Here is a 7,969-nt window from a genome sequence, read left to right as displayed (position 1 = left end):
AATATTAACATAACTCTAAACTTGGCACTTTTTAAGACAATTTTTAGCAAAGCAAATGCTAAACTTTAATGGTGTCCTATTTCATCTAAAAAAAAAAATCATTAAAATGTGTCAAATTAATTTTGATGTAAGATGCCTCAAATACTTTTAGTTGAATCTGTGAAATGAAGGGCCAGGTATTCCTTTACATTTTATACAACATGTAAAAAGAAAAACAGTTCAAATTTTTTCACAAAAGAAGAAGCTTGATGTAAAAAAATAAATGTATTTTTAACAGAAAGCAACTGACATCAATGAAATCAAATAAAACAAAAACTCATGCAGAATAAATAATATAAGCCATATATTTAACCTATAATGAGATGGCATAAAAAATTATTTCTAGAATTAGAAAAAAACAGTCTTATGGCTTAAAGTTCTGCTCAATCAACAGGAGTTGTCTAAGGCCAGAATAATTAAGAACTAAGGCCAGAGAAAAAGAAACTGATAACCAAAAAATAAGGCACTCAAAAATTTCAGGACCCTTTAGAGGGAAAAGAAGTAGAAGTAGGTACTTCAAAATACCTTCCTGTGACATACTTTAGCCTGTAGACACATCCCTGAAAGTTTCATTTTCCTAACCTAAACCCTTTCTGAGATTAGAAGAAGTCAATTAACTAGAATTTTACCATATATATATATATATATATATATATATATATATATATATATATATATATATATATATATATATATATATATATATATATATATATATATATATATATATATATATACATATATATATATTAGGGGGGAGCAGTTGAAGTTCTCTGATACAAACAAATTATAGGTCTATATTAGGATTCAGGATGTAATTAATTCTAAATGTAGGTCTATGTCTATTTTGAAGTACTGCTATTTCATAGCTGTCCCATTAGTGATTTAATCATAAAATTTTAGCTCAGAATTCTACTCAAATAACAGGGATTGCATTTTCAGAACTAAAGGCAGAGAAAAAGCAACTGGTAACTGAAAATTAAGGTAAAATGTTTTTTTGTCAAAATTTCAATAGGTATAGACCTGTCATGTAGGCGAATTTCAGGGCCCTCTAGAGAGAGAAGGAGTGGAGGTGGGTACTTTAAAATATCTTCCTGGGATATGCTTTAGCCTATAGACCCATCCCAGAATGTTTCATTTTCCTAACCTAATCTAACCCCTTTTCAAGATAGCAAAATGTCATCACACAACTAGAATTTTACCATATATATATATATATATATATATATATATATATATATATATATATATATATATATATATATATATATATATATATATATATATATATATATATATATATATATATACATATATATACATATATATAGATTAGGGGGGAGCAGTTTAAGTCCTCTGATACAAACAAATGATAGGTCTATATTAGGATGTAGGATGAAATTAATTCTAAATGTAGGTCTATGTCTAGGCTATTTCTTAGCTGTCCCATTAGTGATTTAATCATAAAATTTTAAATAGCATAAACTATTAGAAACGCTAGTTTTTGTTATCTTAGAGAGAGATTAGGAAAAGTAACGAGTAGAGGGAAAAAATAAATGTAAAATTGAGATTGTTTAAATTGAAATTTAGGGTAAAATAAGAAACAATGGTAATAGGAAATGTGCATTCCCAAGCTCTATTCCTAATAACACACCTTTCTAACTGATAAAAACCTTTGTTCTGTGCATCAGAGCCTAGCCTACTAGCGTTTGAAAGCTAGGCCTAGCTCTCTAGAAAACCTTAATATTTTATAAGCACAGACAAGATTATGCTACTTACAAACTCCTAAATCTGAAGTAATCTCCTATATAACTGTATTAGTATGCTCTGCATATAATTTTATAAGTCTTGTCAGTATATTCCATCTGAATTTCTGAACTGAACTTTCAAACTCAATAGACAGTTCAATTGCAAATAGAACTTGAATCCCACCCTCTTCCCAAGGGACTTGATAGGCTTCCTTAGAAATATTAATCATATTTACTCCACTATAAACATAGCTTATCTACAAAACCCATCTCAGGGGAGTCACATGCACATGGTCATCCCATTTTAAAAATATACAAGACTGACGTCACAATCCTCAAATAACCTTTTTATTTGGGGGTTATAAAGTGCCAGCCCACAGACAAGTAATCCTGAGCGTTTGAGGGATAATCCGACTAACCTCTGGCGTCATATGTGTCTCAAAAACGCTTGGATTAATCAGATTAGTAATCGGACAAGTAAACAAACGCACCAGAATTTTACCCCTACTTTACCTTAAAAATCCAGTTGAAACAAGAATCTCAACAAACATAGACTATATAATATAGGCATTGTGCTAATCATTCTACTTTTTTCAACTAAAAATTAGCCTACAGTATGGTTTAGAAACTAGGCCAGCATATAGCATGGGGTATGCCAAACATTAGAAATATATCGCAAAGAGTATGCACTGGGTATGCCAAATGCTACAAATAATCTATTTCTAGGAATTGCATTTTCAGAACTAAAGGCAGAGAAAAAGCAACAAGTAAATGAAAATTTAGGAAAATGCGGTTTTTTCAAAATTTCAATAGGTAATAGACCTGTCATGTAGGCAAATATCAGGGCCCTCTAGAGGGAGAAGGAGTGGAGATGGGTACTTCAAAATACCTTCCCAGGACATACTTTAGCCTGTAGACCCATCCCTGAAAGTTTCATTTTCCTAACCTAAACCCTTTCTGAGATAGCAAGAAGTCCATTAACTAGAATTTTACCAAAACTAGGCCTATTTAGGCCAGCATATGGAGTGCCAAACATAAGAAATGTAATACAAAGAATATGCACTGGGTATGTCAAATGCTACAAATAATCCATTTCTATATTAGGCATGTGTCTGTAGTAGACTTGTCTGCCATTCAGAAAAGGGATATGTTCAAATAATTAATAGTGAGGTAATAGGCCATGTACTAGACAAGCTAAAATACAACACTTGGAATATGGTACCTAAAATTATATGGATTTGTACTGGTGCCCAGTAATGTCCACAAGTTTTTCTGGGTTATCACTCCTTTAACAGGTACCACTCCAGGGACTGATGGCCTACTCTTGAAATTTGGGTGATCTTTTTGTGGAGTAATGGCCTAGTCAGAGTCATCACTCTTCAGACTGATCACTCAGATTCAAGACTGGATCATCAGTCCATAGAGAGGTCAGCCAGATTTCAAGAATAGGTCATTACTCTATCAAGAGATCATTTAGATTTCAAGAATAGGCTATCAGTCTGGAGTGATGACTTCTCAAATGAGTGGTCACCCATAAAGACCTCTGGACCCCACTGCTGGTTTCCCCTGGTTTGAATGAGTGAGCAATAGTTGCTTTTTATGCAGATATTATAGCTACTGATATATGGTCTAAAGTGCAGCCACACAACAAAAGTGGTGTTCAACTCACCTGTAAACTCACCACCAAACTGAGGGCACATAACAGTCATAGCATAACTAATCTCTTTGAATATATTTTCTATGCATTTCCTTTCTTTGTGTTTTCCTTGAGAAGCCTGGTATATGACAGGCTTCTCTCTGACTAGAGAAATGAGCATGTCTTCAGCTTCAATATTCCACATCTCTCAATATGTTTAAAAGTTTTGCTCTGAAACTCTTTCCTTATTGGTCAACTTTACAAAAAAAAAAGTTAACTAAAGTTTAACTTTTATATTTGCTCTTGTAAAGTTATAAAGAAGTTTAACAAAGCAACTTCATGAAGCTTACCAACAAATTTACGAACGCCATGTGAGCCCTGTATAAAAGTAAAAAGATAAACATTTCACAAAATTCCCATATGAGTTTTACCTTTGCTTCGCCAATAGCTTTCAAAAGAAGTGTCAAGTAACTTTTCTTATCTTCTTTTTCAGCAGACACAGGCTTTTCAGTCAAGACTACTCAGTTCTTTTCCATTTGACTCACTCTGTGAGATGGACAGAGGTACTTAATAGGTTATTTCTTATTTATCTTGAATCTGCTTAGATATCTTGCAGCAAAACTTTTGATTCTAGAAATTGAGATATAAGAAGATAAATAGTGATTTCTGAGCTCTGTGTGCTGGTATAGTCAGTTAGACTGTTGGCTGATAGTGAAATTTTGTGATGTTTGAGGCATTCTAAGAGTTTAAATTGCAGGGTAAATTGTGCAGACATCCGCATATTACATTCAAATAGGCAATGGTCAATTGTTTCATTTTTAACAACTGCAAAGGGAGAAGAGGGAACTTCGCTACTTAAACTAGGGAACTGACATGAAAATGCCTGAAAATTTAGCCACTTTGAGCCCAACCAAATTCTATGATAAATCTTAAAAAGGTGCTTATTGGGGAAAGGTGATAGGATTGGATTATTCTTATTTAACAGAACCTCTGGTAGTCTCCAGCGGTAAATATCTCTAATGGGGATTGGTCTCCCACTTGTCTGTCAATATTTAAAGCATTTTTTGCAATTTCACATGCCTTATGGTTACCAACTAACCATACTGGAGATAAGTTCTTATTTCTTTTGAAGCGATATTATCAATAATCTTAAAGCATTGTCCTAATTGGCGTAATAAGGTGTATTAAGGCGTAGGGTAATAATGCTTTTTGTTGGAGCGAGCTGTAATAATGCAAAGAGCGCTAATAAGGCGTAATAAGGGAGAATAGATCTCGAATCTATTTTGGCTTATGCAGAGCTGATCAGATCTTTTTGATTGGTTCTGCAGTGAGCCGAGGAAAGTACAGAAAGATTGAAAAATAGTTTACTTGTACAAAAGAGAGAGAGAGAGAGATGGCTTCCTGGAACAGCAAGTCATACATGTTTTGGGAATTGTCCATAGAATCTGTTAAAGAAAAGAGAAAGCTGTACATAAAATCTGATAAACTGTATAGCAACCGGGAAGCTGTCGAATACTCATGGGTAGCTATTGGTGCTCAGATGGAAAGATCTGGATATGAGAGAGGCATACACGGTTTTATGGAAGAGGTGGTAGTATTATTAGAAGGGGACTCAAATGAATAGAGATTGCAATTTTTAGATCCCTTTTGAAGATTCAAAAGCGATCAAACTGAAAGTACATCCTCCCTCTCCACCAAGCCTGTTTTCTCCAAATGTTTCCGATCGAATTTTTAGAGATTTATTTTGTTCAAAATTGACCAAAGATCATATGACAAAACTCTGGGTCTTAAACAGCCCAGAAAACCTGGGGATAAAGGTTTTAAGCTATGCCCCGTGGACATATGTGTTTTTTATAGAATGGGCTGTTGCATGAACTTCGGAAGGGACTCATTCAATTGGAAATTTAAAGCTCTAGTTCCCTTTTTATGTGACTTAACGTAAATGTGATCATTTGTAAGCCCCCTACTTTTCAAATAAATCTTGTCGTCTACTTAGGCTATCAAACAAATAAAAAATTTGTAACTAATTCAGAAAGTAATTTTTTTTTGTATATTTCAATATCACAGCACATTAATAGGCTGTAGCATAGATGACCATTTTTTTTCCTTTTCAAGCAACGAAACAAAACTTTTCCCAAGTACTGACAAATAAATTTCCAAGCAAATTGAAAACACAACAGGGTTTTTTTTTATCGAAACTGGAGTAAATCAGTAAAGATCGTTTACGTACAAGAGCTAAGATCTCATATGGCACTTGTGACGAGGCGAGAAGAGCTAAGAGCCAAGAGATCATATGGTATGAGCTCTAACAAAATTCTATGAATCAATAGATTGATTTAAAAAGGAAAATAAGAGGCTTAATGCCGGTCAAGATTTAAAATAAGAGCTCTGAGTCACAAAGTCCTTCTAAATACCAAAATTCATTAAGATCCGATCACCCACTCGTAAGTTATAAATACCTAATTTTTTCTAATTTTTCCTCTCCCTTTTGCCCCCCAGATGGTCGAATCTGGGAAAACGACTTTATCAAGTCAAATTGTGCAGCTCCCTGACACGCCTACCAATTTTCATCGCCCTAGCACGTCCAGAAGCACCGAACTCGCCAAATCACTGAACCCCTCCCCCCAACTCCCCCAAAGAGAGCGAATCCAGTACGATTCTGTCAATCACGTATCAAGGACATTTGTTTATTCTATCTACCAAGCTTCATCCCGATTTATACACTCCAAGTGTTTTTCCAAGATTTCCCCCTCCAAATCCCCACAATGTCAAAAGATCTGGTCGGGATTTGAAATAAGAGCTCTGAGACATGAATTCCTTCTAAAAATCAAATTTCATTACGATCCGATCATCTATTCGCAAGATATAAATACTCCAATTTTCATGTTTTCCAAGAATTCCGGTTCCCCCCTCCAACTCCCCCGAATGTCACAGGATCTGGTCGGAATTTGAAATTAGAACTTTAAAGCACAAGATCCTTCTAAATATCAAATTTCATTAAGATCTGGTCACCCTTTCGTAAGTTACAAACACCTCAATTTTCAAAATTAAACCCCCCCCCCCCAATTCCACCAAAGAGAGCAGATCCGGTCCAGTTATGTCAGTCACGTATCTTAGACAGGTTTCCATTCTTCCCATCCAGTTTCATCCTGATCTCACCGCTTTAAGTATTTTCTAAGATTTCTGGTCCCCCCAACTGCCCCCCCCCAATTACGCTTGATCCGCTTGAGATTTAAAATAAGATATCGGAGTTACGAGGTCCTTCTAAATATGAAGTTTCATGAAGATCCGATCACTCCTTCGTAAGTTAAAAATACGTTATTTTTCTTATTTTTCAGAATTACCCCCCCCCCCGCAATTGAGCGGATCCGTTCCAATTATGTAAATTACGTATGCAAGACTTCTGCTTATTTTTCCAACCAAGTTTCATCGCAATCCCTCCAATCTAAGCGTTTCCCATCATTTTAGGTCTCCCCACCCCAAACTTCCCCCAATGTCACCAGATCCGGTCAGGATTTAAAATAAGAGCTTTGAGACACGATATCCTTCTAAAAATCAAATTTCATGGAGATCCAATCACCCGTTCGTAAGTTAAAAATACCTCATTTTTTCTAATTTTTCAGAATTAACCCCCCCCTCCAACTACCCCAAAGAGAGCGGATCCGTTCTGGTTATGTCAATCATGTATCTAGGACTCGTGTTTTTTTTCCACCAAGTTTCATCCCGATCCCTCCACTCTAAGTGTTTTCCGATTTTTAGGTTTCTCCCTCCCAACTCCCCCCCCCAATGTCACCAGATCCGGTCGGGTTTAAAATAAGAGCTAGCTCTGAACCACGATATCCTTCTAAATACCAAATTTCATTGAGATCCGATCACCCGTTCGTAAGTTAAAAATACCTCATTTTTTCATATATTCTCTGAGGCCAACCTGACTTTCATACATAATGATGATAGAAGGTAATAAGCTTACCTAAGCTATGGATGTCAGGTGACTGATTTTTCTTCTAACGATAATTTCGACAGGACCTGTGCCTGTCATCATCAGGTTAATTCCTCTCTGAGGCCAACCTGACTTTCATACATAATGATGATAGAAGGTAATAAGCTTACCTAAGCTATGGATGTCAGGTGACTGATTTTTCTTCTAACGATAATTTCGACAGGACCTGTGCCTGTCATCATCAGGTTAATTCCTGATGATGACAGGCACAGGTCCTATCGAAATTATCGTTAGAAGAAAAATCAGTCACCTGACATCCATAGCTTAGGTAAGCTTATTACCTTCTATCATCATTACTCATTTTTTCAGAAATACCCCCCCCCCCCCCAACTACCCAAAAGAGAGCGGATCCGTTCCGTTTATGTCAATCATCTATCTACGACTTGTGTTTATTTTTCCCACCATGTTTCATCCCGATCCCTCCACTCTAAGTGTTTTCCAAGTTTTAGGTTTCCCCCTCCCAACTCCCCGCCCCCATCACCAGATCCGGTCGGGATTTAAAATAAGAGCTCTAAGACACGATATCCCTCTAAACATCAAATTTCA

General features: G+C 35.7%; 1 long non-coding RNA gene across 1 annotated transcript in view; it reads left to right on the top strand.

Annotated features, from left to right (window-relative positions):
• Positions 1-2,269: 2,269 nt before the first annotated feature.
• Positions 2,270-7,969, top strand: part of LOC136042957 (uncharacterized) — a 29,542-nt gene continuing 23,842 nt past the window's right edge. Inside the window, exons 1-2 of the long non-coding RNA XR_010621514.1 lie at positions 2,270-2,354; positions 3,917-3,986. This is a non-coding gene — a long non-coding RNA (uncharacterized LOC136042957). The remainder of the gene's footprint in view (positions 2,355-3,916; positions 3,987-7,969) is intronic.

The sequence above is a fragment of the Artemia franciscana genome, unplaced genomic scaffold, assembly GCF_032884065.1.
Source record: "Artemia franciscana unplaced genomic scaffold, ASM3288406v1 Scaffold_2533, whole genome shotgun sequence".
NCBI classification, from domain to species: domain Eukaryota; kingdom Metazoa; phylum Arthropoda; class Branchiopoda; order Anostraca; family Artemiidae; genus Artemia; species Artemia franciscana.
The sequence above is the reverse complement of the archived record's forward strand: the minus strand, read 5'-3'. Positions and strand labels throughout refer to the sequence as shown.